At 32.9% G+C, this 22,720-nt stretch overlaps 1 protein-coding gene and 1 long non-coding RNA gene across 2 annotated transcripts in view; both read right to left on the bottom strand.

The window, feature by feature from the left end:
• Positions 1-22,720, bottom strand: part of LOC144554053 (disease resistance protein RGA2-like) — a 72,583-nt gene that overhangs the window by 26,818 nt on the left and 23,045 nt on the right. The window lies entirely within an intron of this gene.
• Positions 1,775-4,011, bottom strand: LOC144553987 (uncharacterized). Its single transcript, XR_013511498.1, has 3 exons — positions 3,887-4,011; positions 2,887-2,962; positions 1,775-1,960 (listed from the first exon to the last, which is right to left on the bottom strand). It is a non-coding gene; the product is annotated as an uncharacterized LOC144553987 (long non-coding RNA).

The raw sequence follows: 22,720 nt of genomic DNA, 5'->3' as shown, positions 1-22,720 counted from the left end.
TTTCGGCAAATTGTAATGGCTTGGTCGGTGGAACTGAAAGGAGTCTGAACACTAAGAATCCGGTTATCCGTCTCCACTGGCCATCGACAATTCTCTACCAACGCCCTCGACACGATGGAATGGCTACACCCTGTATCTATCAAGCAGTATGCATCATGATCTGAGATAGAGAGTATACCTGTCATCACATCAGTCTGATACTCTGAGGTCCTCTTTTCTTCGCCTTCTTCTAACACGTCTGGGGTGTCGCGTATAATTTCTGAAATGCCCAATGCATGTGCCGACACCCGTCCTGCTGTCCTGCCTTCGCTGGCTTGAGAAATACCTCGTCCCCGCGACGATGGTCCACCCCTGCCACGATTGACTGAGCTTCCCGCACCACTGTCACTTGGAAATTTTACCGTTGCTTGCGGGCACTCTCTTGCCCAATGATCTCTGCTGCCGCATGTGAAACACGAGCTGTTGCGGCGTCTGCACTCAACCTCATCATGTGCCTGATTGCACGAGCGGCACCACATAGGCGCAAATCCCGACCGAAATCCCGAGGTAGCTACAGGCCTAAAAGGAGGCCTCGGAGTCATAACCTGTCTAGGAGGGGGTCTAACAGTCGAAAATCCTCCCCTCGGCCTCACATTCTGCCGACTCTGATCTGGCCGCTACTTGACATTTCTTTCGGCCAGTTGCATTTTCCTTCTTTTCCCGTGCATCTCCACCTGTTCCGCGTGATCCATCATTGCCTGCAACTCCGTGGCCATCGGAGTATCAACTATCATAGATATACTCCCGTCCAACCCGTCCAGGTACTGTCTATGATACCTTGCTGTATCGGTTTGCACATCTGTCGCGTACCTGGATAATGCCAGAAACTCATTGTTATACTCTGCTACCGGTCGCCCATCTTGCCTCAGCTCCAGAAATTTTCTCCGCAACGCTTCACGATGTATATTGCTCAGAAACCGCCGAGTGAATTGCTGTTCAAACCATTCCCACGGTATCTTCACCTCATCCCCGTCATAGTTACGTCGGGCTCCATTCCACCAGAACCTCGCATCACCACCTAGCAGTTGTTCCGCCAGCTCCACCATATCCTCTGTAGGTGCCCGACATAGAACGAGCTTCGCATTTACTTTCTCTAGCCACTCTTCCGCCCCGGCATACCCACCGGTTCCATCAAACTGAGGTGGGTTTAAGCGCATGAACGAATCATATAACCTGCGGAAGTCCTCAGGTGCACCCCCATGAACCACCGGTACTGCCTCACGCCTTTCTGCTTGGCGACCTCTCTTATAAGCCGCAATCAACCTCTCATCTAAGTCTCGATCCCGATCTCTACCCTGAACACCTCCAGAACCCTCAGATTCATTCCCAGCCCTAGCAGCGGCTGGCTCGATAGGCTGATCAGGAATAGCATCAAGATCCCTAGTTCGGGGTCGTCCCCTACCTCGACGTTCTTCCATAATTCTGTACAAGAACACAAGTTTATAAGAAGTTATATTCCCTACTTATTATACGAGATCCCCCGTTAGTCGTGACGATCCCATTATTACGTAATCCCCTCACGTATCCTATCAGTCTGGTTCAGGTTCAGGCTTAAACCATGCTCTGATACCACCCAAGGAGACCTGTCACACCCCGCAGCCTCAGGATGTGACAGGGCCCTGCCGTAAACATACAGTTTCCTATATGCTTACAAGGCAAGTACGATATAATTGATAACCAATCCCAAACAAACAAAAATGACACAAATTCACATAACGGTTCAAATCAAAATATCAGATAGGCCATAGTATACAAAACAGTATCTCATATGGATACAGTCAGAGGACATGACATAGAGAATATATCACAACCAAAAATATATGTACATCTCTAGTCAAATACCAAACAAAAACTCGGTAGAGGTGGCATATACCAACGGCCTAGATCCGACGTGCCTCTCCACTATCAGCTGCACCAGAACCTGAAAAAGTAACCCAAAAGTGGGGTGAGAATAAATTCTCAGTGCGAAATTTGCCACAACGAGTCGCTGGACTTGCAATCTAGTTCCATTTCCAAAAAGAAACCACAACTAAAGCATTTTACAATTTTATATCAGTATATAAGAAAAATGCATAAACCTGACAACAGATGATCAAATGAAATCAATAATACGGAATTGCCAAATTGAAATTCAAACCAACGCAATTTTTAGGGCTTAACTTATCTTATTAAAGCTGGTAGCACTTACATATGTTCAACCGAGCTGGACCCTTTATCAAACCCCCATCTGTAGGGTTACTGACACCTACATATGTTCCACCGAGCTGGACCCTTTATCTGACACCCATCTGTAATGCTTTGGCTTAACCATTTCCTAATTTCTGGTTTCAAGTCATATTAAGAAAATTCATTCAACCTTATTCGGAATATCGTAATATCAACTGACCGTCCAAACGCATTATCACGCCGGATAACGCCCTAGAGTCACAGAGACGTTACACAATAGTCATCCATAATCACAACCATAATAAAGTCACTCGCACCTCACCCCAACCGATACTGGGGACTGCAGAGGGCCAGGTAGGCTAAAGCTTTAGGATCCTGCGATCAAAGTCGGCTAGCAGACTTTGCAAATTCCACATTCACCAACCAGTGGTGACACATTCATAATCACATTCCAATTTATGATGACTTTCAATCTAAGATTAGATCATAATAGATCGACACAATCTGGAAACCATACCAACATGCAAGTTCATTAGATCACAGCAATTCGAGTTTAAATAGATTGGGCTATGCAGATGCAATGCACAATTCAATTAATGCAACAATAAGTATTCAACATGACAACCGAATAACAGTTTAGTTCTGAAAATGAAATATCAGACAAGTCCAGAAACCCCGCACCTGTGTAGGACGATCAAGATCCGCCCTTATGTCTCAGACGTCTCGAGAGATTCCGTAACTTGTTGCTCTACCGGTTCTATTTAAGATATACACATAAATATAATTTAAATATATACGGTAGCTATACGATTAAAGCTAATACAATTAGGGTTCGATTTCCATTTGATTTGCCCTGATTATACAGTAAGAATCATTTCTGGGTATCCTATTGCGGCCCGCAATGAAACCTGTTACGGCCCGCAACCAACCAGTCCGAAATTTTGGTATGTCTGTTCTCTGTCTTATATCTTGCGGCCCGCAATAATTTTTCTTGCGGCCCGCAATACCATATTCAGGTTCAGATATTCTCTGTCTCCTATCTTGCGGCCCGTAATAATTCCTCTTGCGGCCCGCAATACCATACTCAGATTCAGATGTTTCCTGCCTTATCTCTTGCGGCCCGCAATACCATACTCAGGTTCATATGTTTTATACCTTATCTCTTGCGGCCTGTAAAACTTTCTCTTGCGGCCCGCAATACCATACTCAGGTTCATATTTTGCTCAGGTTTGTATAATACTAACCTTTTGATTCGAAACCATTCGTTTCCCGCATAACCGAACATGTATTCTTATTTCCTATACCGTTATAATAACATCTACTACCCCTTTTTTTTTATTATAGAAATCTAAATTAGGTCAACTAACCCTAATTCGATCGATATTCAATTGGTATTCGGTTTAATCAACAGATCTCGTTTTTCTTATATGTGTCAAGTTTATACGGTTAACTAATCAACAGATCGACAAAATTCACAATTTCTCGAATTCATTACAAAACCCTAATTCCAGAATTTCAAGGTTTTAATCCATTAAACAAGAATCGATAAATTCCACGAGTTATGATTTACTCCATTAAACCCTAATTCCAATTATCAAACCCTAATTCGAGTTTCAAACGTAAATTCGACAAATCGAGAAAATTAGGGTTTCAAGAAGGGTTAAGAGAGTTAGAGATATACCAAATTGAGAGTTTGAAAGGATCGATAACTTGGTTCTGATCTCGAATCTCCAGACAGTTCGATCGATCTCGCGGCAATTAAGCTTCCTTTCTCTCTTTCTTTTCTTTTTCCTTGCGCACTCACAACCCCCTCAAGCCCTCCCCGAAATAAATTGGTTTCGGAAGAGAAGGAAAGGGTTTTTATTAAATTTTGGTTCTTTTGCAATTAAGCCCCTCCAATTTGTTAATATTGCATAGTTGAGGAATTTTGCATATAAACCCTTTTATATAGTTTTATTAGTTAAATTTTTATTATAACGTAACAATATTAATTTTTTTAATAATTCAATCTTCCAGAAGAAGATTTTAAAAGTAATTCTATAATTTTGATCTTCTCGAAGAAGATTTCAACAAGTATTAAAAAATTAAATTTTAAGAAATTTTCTTGAAGAAAATTTAAACAATGTGCAAAAATTAATGTGATGTTCATAATTTTTTTCCAATAATTTAATCTTCCTAGAGAAGATTTCTAGAAATATTTTGAGTATATTTCTTGTCTTTTTATGGTTGAACAAAATAATAATTCCACCAGAAGTGAAAAATAATATGATGGACAAACTCATCATGTGGACCAAATTGAGGTTATTATCATAGTGATTATTTCAAAACCACACATTTCTACTAGAAGTGGAAAGATAATAAATAAAATAATAAGAAAAAAAATGAAAAGAATAATGAGAAAGAAAATTTCATACCCACGTACTCGTAGTACACCGAAACATTATGTTTACCTATATCAAGCATCAATAAAAAAAAATAAGGAGAAAAAGATCAAGAATTTTTTTATTTGTGATTGTGATCTCAATCTTAGCAATATTGATGTTACTAAATTTTATTTGTTGAAATTATATTTTTGATGCTATTGACAAACAAACAAATTATTTCCACCACAGCTATTAGCTTTAACAAATCTTGCCTAATTAATTACCTCATTTTCACATCACTTTGTTTAATGCCTTCATTCTAAAATTGGAATTAGAATAAACGTTGAATTATTTTCAAAATTATTAGTTTTTATAGTGAAATTGTTGGAAATGAAATGCGTTTTAGTTAACATATTTATGTTTTCTAGAAAATCTTAATTGTTGGAAATGAAAGTCATCACCTTGTTAATTATATATTGTCTATATAAAAGATATGATCTGCTGTGGATATATTAGTTTAGATATTATGTATTTTAAATTTAATTTTGTTTCTCTTTCTTTCTAGAATAAATAAGAAATGATCTGGTGAACGTGATTTTTTGTTTATCTAGGTTTTGTTTAATAAAAAAAAATTCAAATTTTTAAGTGTTTGACAACTAAACACTTATTTTGTGAATGTATAATGTATGTATTCTTAATTATATTTAAATACATGCATTTATTTACGGTATTGTAATTGTTGTTAAAAAAAATTGATTGAAGGCTCCGGAAGAGCAATATCTTCTTATGATAAGAGGAATACAAATTTATATTGTTGATGCATTATATTATTCTAAGTCTTAAAGAAATTTGTTAAGTTTTAAGGATATATGCTGAAATGGATATCCTGTTGAGAAAACTATTGAAGACAATGTTGAATATATTTGTATTACGAGTATAGTCTCAAAATAATAATGCATATAAAAAAAATGATTGTGTTATTCTCCGTCTAGTACTACACATATATTAGTACAATTAAATCACATATTGCAAACCAGTAGTTTACAGATAAAAATATGTTTATAGTTTGGCATGAACAGTTGGACTATTCCGAATCAATAATAATGCGAAAAATATTACATAATTAATGTGAACATTCATTAAAGAACCAGGAAATTTTTTAATCTAATGAATTTTTTATGTGTTGATTTTTATTTCTAGAACGTATACAATGTGATATTGTGGAACACTATATCTACCATTGTGAACCATTTGAATATTTTATGGTTTTAATTGATGCATCAATAAGATGGTCACATCTTTGTTTATTATCAAATCGCAACCAGGCGTTTGCGAGATTACTTGCTTAATTGATTTGATTAAGAGCATAATTTCATGATTATCCAATTAAGAAAATATGTCTAGACAGTGCCAAAATTAATGTTGACCATGTTGTTGATGTTCAAATATAAAAAGAAGACATGATATTTTACATGCAACAACATTAATTCGCATCATGCCAACTAGCTATTATAAAACTTTCCCATTATAATTGGTATTTGGTACATACCTAATATTTTCCATATAAGAAGTTTTGAATGTGCGATATATATTTTAATTGCTGCACTACAACACAATAAAAATGGGACCTCAAAGGACGTTGGGAATTTATGTTGGAATTGAATCTCCATATATAACAGAGTATCTAAAACAATTGGTGAGAGATTTATTCATGGCTAGTTTTGTCAATTGTGATTTTGATGAATCAAAATTTCGGGGAGAAAATAATCAGCTGAAAAAAAATATTAGTATGAATTATCATTGTCTCATTTTGATCCTTGTACTAAAGAACGTAAACTAATTATCCAAAAGATAATTCATTCGTAAATATTAGCTAATAATTTGCTAGAAGCATTTACAAACTCAAAGAAAGTGACCAAATCACATGTACCGGCTGTTATTGCTCTAATTAATGTCGATGTTCTAGTTGGACAAACTAATGAAATTATAACATATATGCATGAAACGTGGAAGACCAATCGGTTCCAAAGATAAAAATCCTTGAAAAAATAGAGCAACGAATGAAAATGGTCAAGTTGAGGATATAATAATTTCAAATAAAACTCTATAAAAGAATCAAATTATAAGTAATATTGGAGTTCCAGCAGAAACTCAGGTATCTGAAATTCATGAAAATAAAGAGATCTCAATAAATTTTATCATAAATGTTATATGATGGAACCGAGATGAAATTGATATCAATAATGTTTGTATATAATATAGCGCTAAATATAATAAATATTGAGGATCATGACTACAAGTCTATTAAAGAATGTCGACAAAAAAATTATTGGCTAAAATGGAAATGTGTAATTGAGGTAGAGTTAAACTCTCTTGAAAAATGAAAAGTTTTTCGACTTGTAGTCCTAATATCTGAAGGTGTAAAACCAGTAGGATATAAATGAGTATTTACGGGAAAAAGAAATGATAAAGGTGGAATTGTAAGATATAAAGCGTGGCTTGTCACCCAATGTTTTTCGCAAAGACCTGGAATTGATTATGAACAAACATACTCACTTCTGGTGGATGCAATAACTTTTTGATACATAATTAGTCTGACATTACATGAAAGACTTGATTTGCACCTAATTGATATTGTTACAACCTATTTAAATAGCTCGCTTCATAATGGTATTTAAATGAAAATTTCTGAAGGATTTAATTACATTGAATAAATCATTATATGGACTAAAGCAATCTGGACTCATGTTGTATAATTGTCTCGTGAATATTTATTGAAATATTGATATAAAAAATGATATTGTCCATGTATTTCCATAGAAATTTTGGAACTGGGTTTGTTATAATTGTTGTTTAAAAAAAGTTTTGAAAGATCTTGGAAGAACAAAAAATTTTCTTGGATTGCAAATTGAACATTTGAAAAATGATATTTTTATGTATCAAGAAAATTATATTGCAAGAGTGTCGAAATAATTTTATATGGATAAATAACATCCATTAAGCACTCTGATGGTTGTAAGATCATTAGATGTGAATAAAATCATTTTTTATCTCGAGAAAATGATGAAAAACTATTTGGTCATGAAATATCATATCTTTGCAATATGAGCATTTATGCATCTTGATGGACATACAATACATGATATATCATTTTCTATAAATTTATTAACAAAATATAGTTTTTCTCCCACGCGAAGATATTGACATATAATTAAACATATACTTTGTTACCTATGAGAAAATTTAGCAATATACAAAAGCAAGCTGGGAATGTGTTTGGTTAAACTCTGTGATTCAATACATTCGTCAGACATGTGGCTTGTCTTATGGAGAAATGATCCTAACGATTATATATGGAGATAACATTGCATGTATTACTCCATTAAAGGAATGATACATTAAAGGAGAACAAACTATATTTCACCAAAGTTTTTTTTTCACACATGATCTCCATAAGGATAATGTTATTATTGTTCAGCAAATTCACTAAGGCGCTCCCTACTACAATAGTCTAAAAACCAGTTCTTAATATTGAAGTTGGTCAAATTAAATATCTTGATTGATATTTTCATGAGGGGAGTTAATATGTACTATATTTTCTTAACTATGATTTTTCTCACTGGATTTTCCTGGTAAGGTTGTAGTTGCGTATTAAAAGGAATATTGTACTATTTTTCCTTCACTAGGTTTTTATCTCATAGGGTTTTTCCTAATAAGGTTTTAATGAAGCATATTCTTATGAAATGGACATTCAAGGGAAGTGTTATGAATATAATAGTGGATGGTCTATTGGTCTATTCATTTTGTAACTTTCAATATTAATCCCCAATTTTTTTCCCCACTACTCCATGCACTACTATTGAAATTGATGACCACTACTATTAGAATTCATTTCTTCATTTATTTAGATGGTTTTTCCTTTACAATTTGTAGTCTATAAATAAAATCTTTGTAATCTTGTATTGTACACACATAAGAAATATATGAATAAAAAGATTGTCATCTTTTATGTCTATCTTATTTATGCTTATTTATCTTTATTTCATAACATGCTGATTTTTTTCAAAACTACTTCAAAACCTCAAATCCCACGGGATTTTTTTTTTGTCAACTTATACCCTTATATATAAATTGTGTCAAGGAGCAATTAGCTTTGTTTCGTGTTTAATTTACAACACATATATATCCTTTAAACTTGTGACGTATCAAAAGTTTTCATTGGCCAGGAATATAGTTCTATAGTTTTATATCTATTTGAAAATTGTCATATAAAAGTCAACATTTGATCTGCTCACTACATGTATGTTGTCTGTGTAAGAGGTTGTAGGTTCGAAATTCTGATAATTCTTTGTAAATAATATTTAAATGTAAAAAACGTGATCTTCATATATCTTAAAATTAGTTCGATAGTTATAAATTAATTTTTATTTGCAAAGTAAAATATTATTTGTGAAAAATAGTTATTTAAATTTTTTGAAATGCTTAAATCATAAAAAGTAGAACATTTCTATCAATTTTTTTACACATCCGAACGGTTCCTTAAAAAAAAAATTATTTCCGTGTCCATAACATCCAACAAATTGTAATGTACAATCCAGTATCTATAAATCTCCATTTCACGCAATTTTGTACCTGCCAAAGGTCCTAAAAGACCCCCAAATCCTCCAATTCCGGAACAGCATCATCTTCATGCAACTACTTAAATTCACGTCGTGACTCGATATGTCACACTTCTGATACGATATATCACACATGCTGGTCATGTAATGTGAGTTGTGTGTCGCATGTCATAACTAATTTTTCAGGATAAATGACATTGCACAACATAGAAGTATTAGCTTGTCAAAACACAAGACACCACACAACATAGAACCATAGAAGGAAAAACCGACCATTCCAGAGCATAATCGGCCTATTCGGAGTGGAATCGGACGGAACCGATTCGATTTCATGCCGAGTTACACGGTTAGTGTTGATTCCAGTAAAATTTCAATCGGAATGGACCGATTCCGGTCAAATTTTGGCCGGAACAATCCAATTCTACCGAAACGATTGGATTCCAAATTAATATTTTTCCCCTGCACAGATCGAACTTGAGATCTATTGAGTATAAGCAAAACCCACTACCACCACACACCATATAACTTTTGTTATTAGTAATGTAAATGCATTTCTACATAACCTTGTATTTTGAAATATATCCAGTCCTAAATGACCCCTGGCTTGTACTAAGTAAAAAACATATTTGTTCCGGTATTGGTGGCAAACTAACTATAGTGGCTTACTTTGGGCAGGTACATGCTGTCCTGTTTAGTTACAATCAGGTGAATGAACATGATACAATACTTTTTTTTTTCCTGATGACATTATCATTTCTTTTTTTTCTTTTTCTTTTTTCATGGTTTTATAACCCAATAAATGGTCTGGCGGTTTTCTAAAATCACAAACAAATCATTATAGTCTTAAATAAACTCAAATTTAGTCTAAATTCAAATCTCCAATCAAACCGAGCACAAAACAAACTTCTCTCAAAAGTATCTGAGTTTCCAATCTGATTAGATTCGGCCCGATTCATCCGATTCTGATTCTGATTTTTCCTTCTATGCATAGAACTTGATCAAACATGATTACATATGACTAAAATAACATAAAATTATACCATTATTTATCCTAAACAATAATTCAAATTCCGATTTATACATAATTCTTTTACAACATAAATTCTTTATTTTATAATTATTTACAATTTTTCTTATTTTTGACTTTTTCTAACTTTTTCTTACTTGAACAAACTAAAAGTTCATAAAAAAAATATTAAACGTGACCAAACGTACCGGCCACATCATGGTTGATCAAGGAGTAACTAACATGATGTGATTATTCGCATGTTGTGACTATTCTCGTAGTTTAATTTGTGTACGGCGTGTCTAATTAATTATGACACAGAATGACACAAATATTCAAAACGCAAAGGATTCATAGATTCAAAACAATTCCTACCTGAACAGGCTTGAACAAAAATCAACTGAGCTGATTTGCACACTAAACGACCTAACTGGTATCTGATGATTCAACCAACCACCTCTAAACTTGAGAAAAATACACCAGTGTAACAATATTGTAATAGAGGAATGTGATATTAGTTGATTGGTATTTACATCCACAAACAGACTTTTGTTTTGATTTCAATAAAATCGGCTGGGCTTACTTCACATTTGGCAAAAAATAATGTCACATCACAATCCCTAATGCCAACTTATTACAGTTACTGTTCTAGATAGAACTCTAACTATCACACAACGAGTACCAAGTCATTTTTGTTGTTCTGATATAAAACAGCTACAGTTTCGGAGAAAACAATAACTATCGCACAGCAATCATGAATAGGTGATGCCTTCCTGTATGGCAGTATATCAACCAAATTACTATTGTCGAATCAAATCCTTTTCAAGGTTGGCCGCTGGTCTCCGTCTCTCTTATGTATACAATTAATGGCACAGGTGAAATGTCACAGTCCCACAAATGCACACATGCATGTTTTTCATGGACTGATCAGGAGCTTCAGGACTGTCTGATCCTACAATCATGATGCATTTAGAAAAGGACATGCCGCTGTCGTTCTGTTTCCCGGCCAGTTAGTCTGTCTAAGTTGGTAATTCTTAATCCTTTTAAACTTATTGGGGGGAGAACTCTATGTTGGGATTTCGGGTAGGTTATAGTGTAACAATTTGAAGCAGTTCAAGATTTGTTCATTACCCGAAAACCAGAATCCAAGTATAAAACTAATTCTAGGATTAAAACAGATTTTACCACTAGACGCACAGCGGAAACTTCAAGTCTAGTCTAGCGGTAGCCTTCTTCTCCTTTTGTTCTGTGTCAGATTCACGTAACAGCTCAGCAGTCACGCCTCTATCAGTATCCACAAGAACAGATTCAAAATCAACAATCAATCGATATGCTAGTATCGATCTGAAAGCTCTGTCTTTTTCTCTTTCTTTCTCTCTTTAGTTTTCTGATATCTGTGGAACAGAATTTTTGGAACCCCCAAAAACCAAACTACTGCATGTATATTTATAATACTTATGCATCCATTCATTCGCACCATCTGGTTTCATCTCTTCGGAAAACGTGATCTGATCTGAGATCAGATCAAGAATTTGGGCCTAGCCCAATAAGACTTAATATATTAATTCAGCCCATATTATTTGGCCTGTAGAACACTTCTTACACTCTAGAAGATAGAAAACTTAGTATCTTTGCGCAAAGTAAATAAAAAAGCACCTTGCTCGGTTTGTACTGATTTGTTAGAAAACACCGTGCAGTTGATCAATCAATATTATATTTTTGCACTCGACCTGTTTGATGAAATACTTATGAGAAAAGCTCTCTCAGTTATCTCCTGTAACAACCTTATTAACATGAGGCTACAGTGATTTCATTTCCATTAAAGTGATTTATCAAGAAGTTGTCTGTCTATCTTGGTCTAGGTTCAGAAGTTATGTAGCAGAAAACTTTTAACAATTTTCCTCATCGTAGAATGATATCTCACCAATCTTTCATAACTGCATAGTTTCTTTTTCCCCAAGTAGTGTGAAGAAGATAATTTTCAATAATCTTGCATTATTTCTCACAATTTCATGTCTCAATGTCATGATCACCAGAAGCTCAACAAGTCTAACCATCAAATATGTGCATCATAATTGGCAACTTTTTGTATAAATATATCAACACCAACAAAGTACGTACATTATATATATATAATCAATCATAATGACAAGATCAACAAACATTTCTAACGAAAAGGACAACACGAAAATGAGTAGAAATTTAGAAATTAAGTCTTAAAACTGAATTGAAATGCAAATACATATACATATATATGAAACTGCCGGCATGTGCTTATATAGTTATCAATCAATAGCATTACTATAGCTTTGACTAACAAAATTGATGAGCAATATATAGGACAAAATTAATTATTGTTTACCAAGAAAAATATACAGTTTTTGCTATATGTTGTATTATTAATTGGATCTCAGCTCAACGAGGGGGCATAAACACCGTTTTTTATCCACATCAGTGTCCCGTGCCTTCCTTTCTCTACAATTTCTCCATGCTTCACTACGGCAATCATATCCGCACCTTTGATAGTAGACAGCCGGTGTGCAACCACAATAGTAGTACAGCCGACCATGACCCTGTGATAAGCCTCCTGAACCACATGCTCTGACTGAGCATTTATGGCTACACGCTGCTTCTGGCCACCTAGTAATTGTATGATCAGGGCGGATCTTGAAGATTTTGAGGTCCGCGGCGGAAATTTCTTTTTGACTCTTTATATATATATATATATATATATATAGAGGTGGGCTACGGTGAGTTGCGAAGTAAAACGCGTTTCTACTTCACGCCGTATTTTTATTTTGAAAGTCCAAACAACCGATCCGAACCATTAGATGTTTAATCCATATTGAAATGTGCTTGGAGACCAAATTTTACATTTTTTTGAATTTTGTTTACTATTTATTAAGCATTTTTGAAAATTGTTGTTTTGCAGTGAACAGTAAAAAACAGTAAAATTTTCTGGACCATCAGATCAGCGACTTTCAAAATTGCTTAATAAATAGTAAAAAAATTCTAAAAAATGTAAAATTTGGTCTCCAAGCACATTTCAATATGGAGAACAAGATGAACGGTTCGGATCGACATTTTGAACTTTAAAATCGCAAAATATGAGCGTGAAGTAAAATAGTCGCTTTACTTCGCAACTCACCGTAGCTCATCTCTATATATATATATATATATGTATTAGTGATATTCCAATAAATCATATCTTTTTATAAAAAAGTTTGGGTCCTTTATATACCAAAACTTTTAAATATACTCTCGTTCAAGAAAATGAAAACAAAAAAAACCACTCATGAATCTTGAACATACGAAATTTAGCAAGTCCGCAATGTCAAATGGCAGACACATTTTTGGATCCACCATTTGAAATGATGGACAACCAAAAATCTCAAATTTTCAGTAATCAACGCTGAAAATAATATCTTTGTTTATTAAATTTTGAAAATAAATAGAGCAACTTATAATTTGAATGTACTAGAAAGAATATCAAACAAAATAGATGAAACATCTTATCATTTGTATGTAATAGAAGTACTGCAAAACATTTTTTAGACATGATTTTTTGTATTTGTAAAAAAAAAATTAAACTATTTCTTGGTGTGTTATTAGAAAAAAAAAAAGGTTTTGAATTTGAGTTATTGATCTCGGTTCAAAAATCACTTCTGGGTAAATAAATAAATTATTGTGATCTTTCTAGCACATTCAAATTCTAAAATATTCTATCAATTTTCCTAGAAGTGGTTTTTAGGAATATATTAAAATAGATGGAGTATCTTAGAATTTAAATGAGAAAGAAGAATCATGATAATTTCTTAATTTACCTAAGTGTAACTTTTGAACCGAGATCAATAACTCAGATCCAAAGTATTTTTAATTTTTTTTAGTAACACACCAAGAAATAGTTCAATTTTATTTTACAGCCTGAAAAATGTTTGTAGCACTTCTAGTATATTCAACAATTGTATACAATTTTACTGTCTGATCTGTGTGTGATGAAAAAAAATACAAACATCTAGTATATTTCTCTATAATGCATCTCTATCTATTTTTTCTATGTCATTTATCTCATTTTGAAAGCAACTCTGCTCTTTACATGTATTTCTTTGAGACATCTCTTCTAAATAGGTGAGGCTAGAGCTAGGGATAAGACAAGAGAGCCGATATCTTCACTGAGAAGGAGATCTCCGACAAATAAACTTTAAACGGGCAAACTTAGCACTCGAGTGTCCGTTGCCGACTCCAAACAAAAACAAAACGGGGTTCTTCTTGCTCGGGCTTGCGTTATTGGTTCTCCAGTGTCTGAAGAGGATCTGATCACTCTTTGCATTCTTCATTGGCCCGCAATACAACCTGTTTGTCATGCATTTACGGTCTCCAGTTAATTCTTCACGATCTTGTCAATGTTGTCATAATGTGCTTTTCAAAGGTTTTGTGTTGCCTCACTCACCCATCAATGAGTCAAAGAGCAGACTTACAAAAATCTTAGCTTATTTTTTTTATTTTTTTTCCAAAATCTCAAGGTACTGAAGAATTTTAATTTAGAGCCATATGTTCTGAAATGATCAACAAAACAGGAAATGTTTTGCTTGAATTAGATTTAAAATTTCAAAAAAGTGATTTATGTTTGACTTGCTTATTGATATTACTACGTACAACTTTGGTTGGAGTCATGGTAAAGATATCATTGAATCTTGTAAACTAGGTGTATAATTTATTTCTTTGATTATTATTTATAGTTTATACACTTGATTTTCTACCAACCCCTTGTTACTGCAGTGCCCGAATTATTCCTTTAAAATTCTGAAAAAGATGCTTGATTCTTATTTTGTTATCTTCTTGTTTTACTTGTATGCGTACTGAAACGTATCTGATATAATTGGTACCACTAATTTGGCTCTGGTACAATATCTGTACCAGCTGGCCGGTAAAGAAATCCCTGATTTCCCATGGATCTTCATAATTATGTTTCTGAACACTCATTTGATAAAAGAAAGTCAGAAAATAAAATCTGCATTTTATGCTTTATATTTGCTACCTTATTTTATTTTTCTTGATGTATTTATCTGAGTAACAATTAATTTTACGGAGTTATACCAAGAGAGATTGGAGAATTGAATCAATTGGTGATATTATAGATTTGAAAAACAAGTCTCAGTCGGACCCTCCCATCAGAACTTGATAACATATTTATTACTAAAATTATTTTAAGTGTTTAATGTACTCCATGTCGGCATGAAAAAAACATTGGACCTTTTTTCACAAAAGTAACATTATATTACCATTTTTAGATTAATAAATGAAAAATATGTTTTCTGTGACAGTGACCTGCATTGGAGCATAAATAACTTGAAGAGTTGAAAAAAAATGTGTCAACTGCTGATTTGGAGCATAAAGGCTTTAATTTAGCTTGCCATGTTTCAGATTTGCATGCACTATATCACTAGCGGAGAACTTGGAATTAGTATCAGTCGTTTATGGGTATTAGTATCAGACTTTGGGCAATACTAATCAGGCTGATACTAATACTTTGCAAATGACCGCTGCTATAAGTTAACATTAGTGTCGGCTATTTATTAAATATTAGTGTCGACACTAATCCATAAGTGTATTTTTATCTATTGAAAAAGTTAACATTAGTGTCTACACTAATCCGTAAGTGTATTTTTACCTATCAAAAAAATTATAAAAAAAATATGTAAGAACATAAAATTTGATTTATAAGGATATTTTCATATGAAGATCTTGTTGAAAAGTTCACATTCCACCATTTCAACTTTGAAATCAATGATATCAATTAATAGTACGGACCAATTAACACTATGCATAGTTCATAGCCTCAATCTTTTAATATTATATTATACTTCTCAAGTAAAGCTAACGTGTGATGTGCTCACCAATAGAGTTGGGCGAACACAACTCCAAAAATCTAATGGATTTGTCTCAAACGACGAATCCAAATAGTTGAAACCGATCTACTTCACAAGTCATGTGTGTACATACAAAATTTTAATTTTTTGCATTCATTTAGTACAAAGTTAAGTTGTTAAAAGAATTACAAAAATTTATAAGTTATTTTATAAGTTATATTAATACTTTTATTTTTCATCATTTTTTTACTGCTTGACTTTGTACTAAATGAATTAAAAAAATTTAAATTTTGCAAGTGTGTACATGCATCGCTCGTGAATTATATCAATTTCAACAATTTGAATTCGTCATTTAAAAACTAATACAGTAAATTTTGTTAAGTTGTGCTCACCAAATTCTCTTAATTAACACATCACAAGCTAGCTTCGGTCATACTTCTAATATACATATACTGACACTTACGGCTAAACAAGTGCCCAAGTTGAATGTGGCGTGCAAAAGTTCAAACAACTGATGGGTCGATAATGATGGTGCTCTGAATGCGTCTTCTCATATTATATGAATCCTCTTCTGAGATAGATCCGATCTGTATCCGACAATGACATATATATTCTTTCCAACCACATGACTGCATACACATTAATTTCATATTATTCATCTATGTGGATGGAATCAAGTAAGAAATTCAGTAGCACAAAATAAAGGACGACATGTTTAATTTCTTTTCTACACAAGACAGGCGACACTAAGAAATCTTGCGAGTGATAGAGGGTACATGTATGCACCGGATGCTCCCCCCGGATCTGATCGGATGGCCCCTCCCCAGCCTGTAGTATGTCACTTCTATCTTTCCCGTAGACGAGTTGTGCACCATTCTGCCACCACAAATGCCTCTGTCAGCACTCTTCCTCCTGCCACTTCTTTCGTTATCCGCTACAGAATCGTAAAAAGATTAAACTATTATGATAAGTTATATATATATATTTTTTAATTTATTGTTCTGTGCCATTGATGTCAGCACAATTATTGATCGTCGCTACAGTTTTATTTGCTTGCTCTTTTCTCCAAGTGATGGATTGAGAGGTGGTTAGTTAGATCATCATATACAGTAAAATTATATATGCACGCAACTACGCACTGATTAGTTTCATATTCAGAAATGACATAAAATTGGCAGGTGTTTCCTGCTTTATCCAAAATAGAAATCATAGAACAGTAAAATCTTTAAGGTTGTGATTTGTGAACTTGTGATCTTGTAGTCACTATTGACAATGAATTGAGCCTTAATTAATTTTTCTTATCTTAGTTATGATTAAGTTACGTTGCTCACTGATAACTTAAACTGGATAAACTTAGGCTTCATTATTCATGAACATAGGCTTTTTGAACTAATCAAACAATTATAATTAGAAATTGTTTACTAAAACCCAGCTATTAATATATCCTACCAAAAAAATAAATTAACCTATCATGCTATGTTGCTATTGTGTTATATAGCATGATAGGCTTGTCATCATATCATGCTAGCTCAAACAGTTAATCTATTCATACAGACATACAGCAGGTTTGTCATCCTGCCTAGCTCCTATTTATAGAGCTAAAATTAATTCTGAAGGACAGAAAAATCTGACACAAATGTGTCATCTAATTTTTTTTATTATTGAAAGCGCTTAGACAACAAATGTGTCATCTCATTCTCATCGCTAATAAAAAAAATTTAGGAAAAAGATATCAAATGAAAAGATGAGGACCTTTCTATCTGAAGCATCAATTTTCTAATTTTGTGATGGAACTGCAAAATTATCTTGATTTTGCTTCACATTAGCATAAGTTGTGAGATTCTTCTCACCTAACTGTCATAAAACCCCAGCTGTTGAATTCAGTAAAAATAAAAGAAGAAAACGAGAACAAAATATTCCGACGGAATACACGTGTGCAACCAGCCAGCTGACAGACGGTATGCATATATATATGGGGATTATAATTTATGGTATTGATATTGTTCTTACAATATGTTTTTATTAAGAATAATTATCTTGGTCATTGCAATCCAGTATTCTCAAAATTCTTACAGCAACATTAGAGGAATGATGCACTATAGTCCCCATTAATTATATATATAGTCACTCTTTGTCAGTCCTCACATCAACCTTCATAGGTATAAATACTTGGAATATATTATATAAATACTTGGAAGATATTATATTAATACTTCAAAAAAAAAATTGTTAATACTTTGATATGTAACTTGTTAATTATGATGATCCCTTTTTCAAACCTCCAATCGTCCCCGTGCCAACATCGATCCCTCTAATTAAGTAGTGGGGACTCCGTATCTCCACATCAACATTCCCTAATCGTCCATGTATCAACTTTCATCTAACAAAAATAGTTGACATCATATGTATAAATTTTGCAGTGAATAAGTAAAAATACTTACAATGAATGATAATAATACTTTCAGACATCATCCAGTGTCATTTGTCAAAAATACTTGCAGGTATAGATCTAAATACTTGCACGATCATGTATAAATACTTGCATGACGATGAATCCGGAAGTACGTTATCATTAATCTCATTTGAAAGAGAAAATTGTATAGATGACGTTCGTGGTTTTAGTTTCGCAAAATTTTTCACAGATTGTCAGAAATATGGATGAGAATTTACGGACAAAAAAAACCACTTCTAAAATTAAACATGTATGACCTCCCTCCCCCCATATAGTTTGAGTGGTCCTCACAGGTTTTATGGTGCGTGTCGTTCGGGGGAGTTGGTTGGAGAGACAATCATTTACGTAAAAATTGTTCATCACATAGGCATAAATATTTCTGTGCATATATAGAAATAAATACTTTCATGCATAGGTATAAAAAAAAAAAATTAGTGCTGGATTAATTTTTACTGTCCCTCAAGTAGTTATTGTAGTTATAGTGCGGATACAGTGCAGATACTGTTATCAGCTTTCTTTTATTAATATATTATGTTCTATCAACTTCATTAATTGTTGGAGGCATGCACAATAATGTTCCATAAACGCTGTTGGTACGTATTTTATCATGGCCCTCGTCATAAATACGCACTGCTTCATTTACGTCGAATTATCACAAATGTTCGTAAAATGGAGGATTCTGATCCCAACTGAAATATATAGATGAGCATATGCGAAAGTTTCACTAGATGTCTTTTGTACTTTTACTTGTATTATATAGTGATATCAAACAAATTAATGTAAACAGTTTGAGAACTTGGTACGACTAAATTACAAGAGTAGAATTAGGGTGTTCTTAAGTTTACAAAGTTTTTTTGTGAACTCAATTATAAAACTTATCAAATTAACTTCAAACTGTTGAATTTACTTTACAAATAAAATATCTACTTGCAAAAAAAATTAAAACATTCAAATTAATTTAGTATAAAGTCAGGTGGTCAAAATTTTAAGGTTTATATTTTTTTTGAATTTTTTTACCACCTGACTCTTTACAAAATTAGTTTGAAAATTTAAAATTTTCACATGTACGTAGATGCATGTAACACCCCGATAATAATAGTTTTAAAATTTATATATATACTTAATTTGGATCAATATATATTATTTATGAATTCCAAGGTTTAAATTATAAAAATGAAAACTTTAGAAACAAAAAAAATTAATAACATTTTCTTTTGAAATTATTTTGAACTTATCTACAAAATTTTAGAACTTATGGGTCTATTTAATAAATCTGTAAAAATAAAACTTAAAGAATGAAAGAACAAAAATTGTAAACTCCCTGTAAAAAACAAATTATAAACCTTATTTAATAAAAAAAAAAAGAGGACGTGGAATTCAAGGCCACACGGCTCTCATGCCTAATGCCACCTATTTTACCCCATCTTGCGTGGCAATATTTCTCAACTCCACAAATCCTGAGAGCCTAAAACCACCTATTTTACCCCATCTTGCGTGGCAATATTTCACAACTCCACAAATCCTTTAAATACCTCTATTCTTAATCAAACTTGAAAAATGCAAAAGAAAAAAAAATGAAAATTCATTGAAAGGAAAAGAAAGAGTGAATGATATTGAAGAGTGAAAATAACTATTTTATATTGATATTATTCATGAATTATATGTCTAGTTGGAATTCTGACTACATCGTGTTAATTACAAACATTCGTTGCAACTTGATTTGAAATTCTAGATTATTTGCTATTAGGTAACTGGACTTCTCTATAATTGGTATCTTTGATTTGTTTGGTTGAATTGGATTATGATGCATATTTAACGGGATAGCGGGTCTGAGGTTCGAAATTGATTTGTGAAATGATATACTTGTGTGTTTTGCAAATTTGAGAAATGATATGATTTTGTGATATAGAATGATATATGGATATTGTGTGAGTTGTTTTATTGGTAACCCAGACTCCGATGCTATTATCGGTTAAACATACATGCATAATTTGATGTGAATTTGTATGGATTAATCAAGTCTGTTTTCATGATTGTTTAATTAAGCCAATTACATATAAGCACGTTATTAACTAACCGGTTAATTAGCTTTGTAGTTGACTCTGCTACCATGGTTTGTGACTCTCTATGAAAATAAATACATCAATCTTTTTATCAATTCAATATTGTTGATAACTCTTTTCTCTCTTTTTTTTCTCCCCTCTCTCTATCTCTATTTAATAATTAATAATACATAAAGAAATAGTGGTCTTGCTAGAGCATGTACCAAGTGGTTGTATGAGACTTCCTCTGTGGCAGCAGCAATAATCCCTGATTATGCCATGGCCCAAGTCTATGGGCAATTTACTATCTTCTGTGCAACATCAATTTTTGAATCTCACACTTTTTATTCTTTTCAATATTTTAAAAAATAGCCAGTATATTCTTATCTGTGTCAATTTTTGTCCCCTTTTCTCTATCACCAAACTGCCTATTCATTTTAAGAAAAAAAAAACACATCTTAAGAAAAAAGCACTCGTCTGCTGGAATTAATTCTGACGGTCCTAAAACTTGCTCAGCTGCTAGGAATTGTAACGGTTCGGGCATTTAAAAAAAAAAAAAAAATCAGTGGCAAATTTTTTATTTTTCAATTTATGAAGGAAACTAAAAAAAAAAATCGATACTACAACTATTGCTCAATTAACCAGAAAATAAGAGATGTTGTATATAATAAGATATGACAGCATTATTTTATAATATGTTGTACTTGTTATGTCGAGGCACTATTGTTGCCGGTGGTGTAGCTAAAATTTGAGATAGAGTGGGCAAAAATATTAACAATTTAAATTTTATCAAAACAATATAGTACATATTCATAAACTAGAAATTGTATCATGCGTGCATTGAGAAATTTAGACTTCACTGGGTAGGGCAAAAAAAATTTAATAGTAGAGAAACAATTCAATACAAGTTTATAAAAATATTTTAAAATTCAGAATAGGGACAGATAACAAACTCCAGACAATAGTGGCTCCGCCACCAATCGTTGCGGATAAACCAACGTAAAATTTATTAATTATTAGTTAAAAATGAAAAAAAAATATAAAATTGTACATTTCTAGGACGATCGAGGATCTGGATATAGGGGTGTAAACGGAGCAGATTCGGAGTGGATAATGCTAATACTATATTCACATACATCTTTCAATGAGCAGATATGAATACGAATATGGATAGTAAACGGATGTCAAAATTCAAAATCAAATCCACCTTAAACGGATACGGATACGAAACGGATAATTCACAGATACGAATTCAAATATAAATACAAAATGAATAATTGTCGGATAGTTAAGTTATATAAACTTTGTGATATAAATGATAATTAACAAAATTTAAATATGAAAATGAATAAATAATTTAAGATAGATTATAATTTAACTAATTGCAACAATTGAAATTCAGTGGACTATGCAATATGCACATATATTATGTGCCACAGAAAATCAGAAAAATAACACTCTACAAACCAAGCAGGTGACAACTCACTATCTAGGCTGTTAGGCCTATATATGAGAGATGTTTGTATATAATTAGATATGAGAGCATTAATTGCATATTAATTTCATCTGTATCCGACAATGACATGTGCTTTCCAACCACATAAACTGCATGCACATTAATTTCATATTGTGCATCTATGTGGATGGAAGCAAGTAAGAATTCAGTAGCACAAAATAAAGGACGACAAGTTTAATTTCATTTCTACAAAAGACAGGTAACACCAAGAAATCTTGCGAGTGATAGAGGGTACACGCAACTTGCACTACAACAAAGTAGACACTTTTTGCGAGAAAAAAAACATATTTATGACGGTCGTCCGTTGCAAAAAGTATCGCCGCAAAAAAAAAAAGCTGAACAATGAGAATAGTCCGTCGCAAAAAGTCATTTTTTTATCCTCACAAAAAGTGTCTCATTCTTGTTGTGTTGTAAAATAATAGATTTGACGTCAGTTTATCCGCAACGATAGTGCCCCGAAATAAAAAGAACATGCAACTTGTTGTAAAATAATTAATGCTCTCATATCTAATTATATACAAACATCTCTTATTTTCTAGCTAACTATTGAGCAATAGTTGTAGTAGATAATTTATGACGCAAGCACGTTGCACAATCAGTTGTATAATAGGAATACAAAAATAATAAAATAAAATTCACAACTGTCG

Source organism: Carex rostrata, chromosome 5 (assembly GCF_964058835.1).
Source record: "Carex rostrata chromosome 5, lpCarRost1.2, whole genome shotgun sequence".
NCBI lineage: Eukaryota > Viridiplantae > Streptophyta > Magnoliopsida > Poales > Cyperaceae > Carex > Carex rostrata.
Note: the sequence above shows the minus strand (reverse complement) of the source record. Positions and strands in the feature narration are given on the sequence as shown.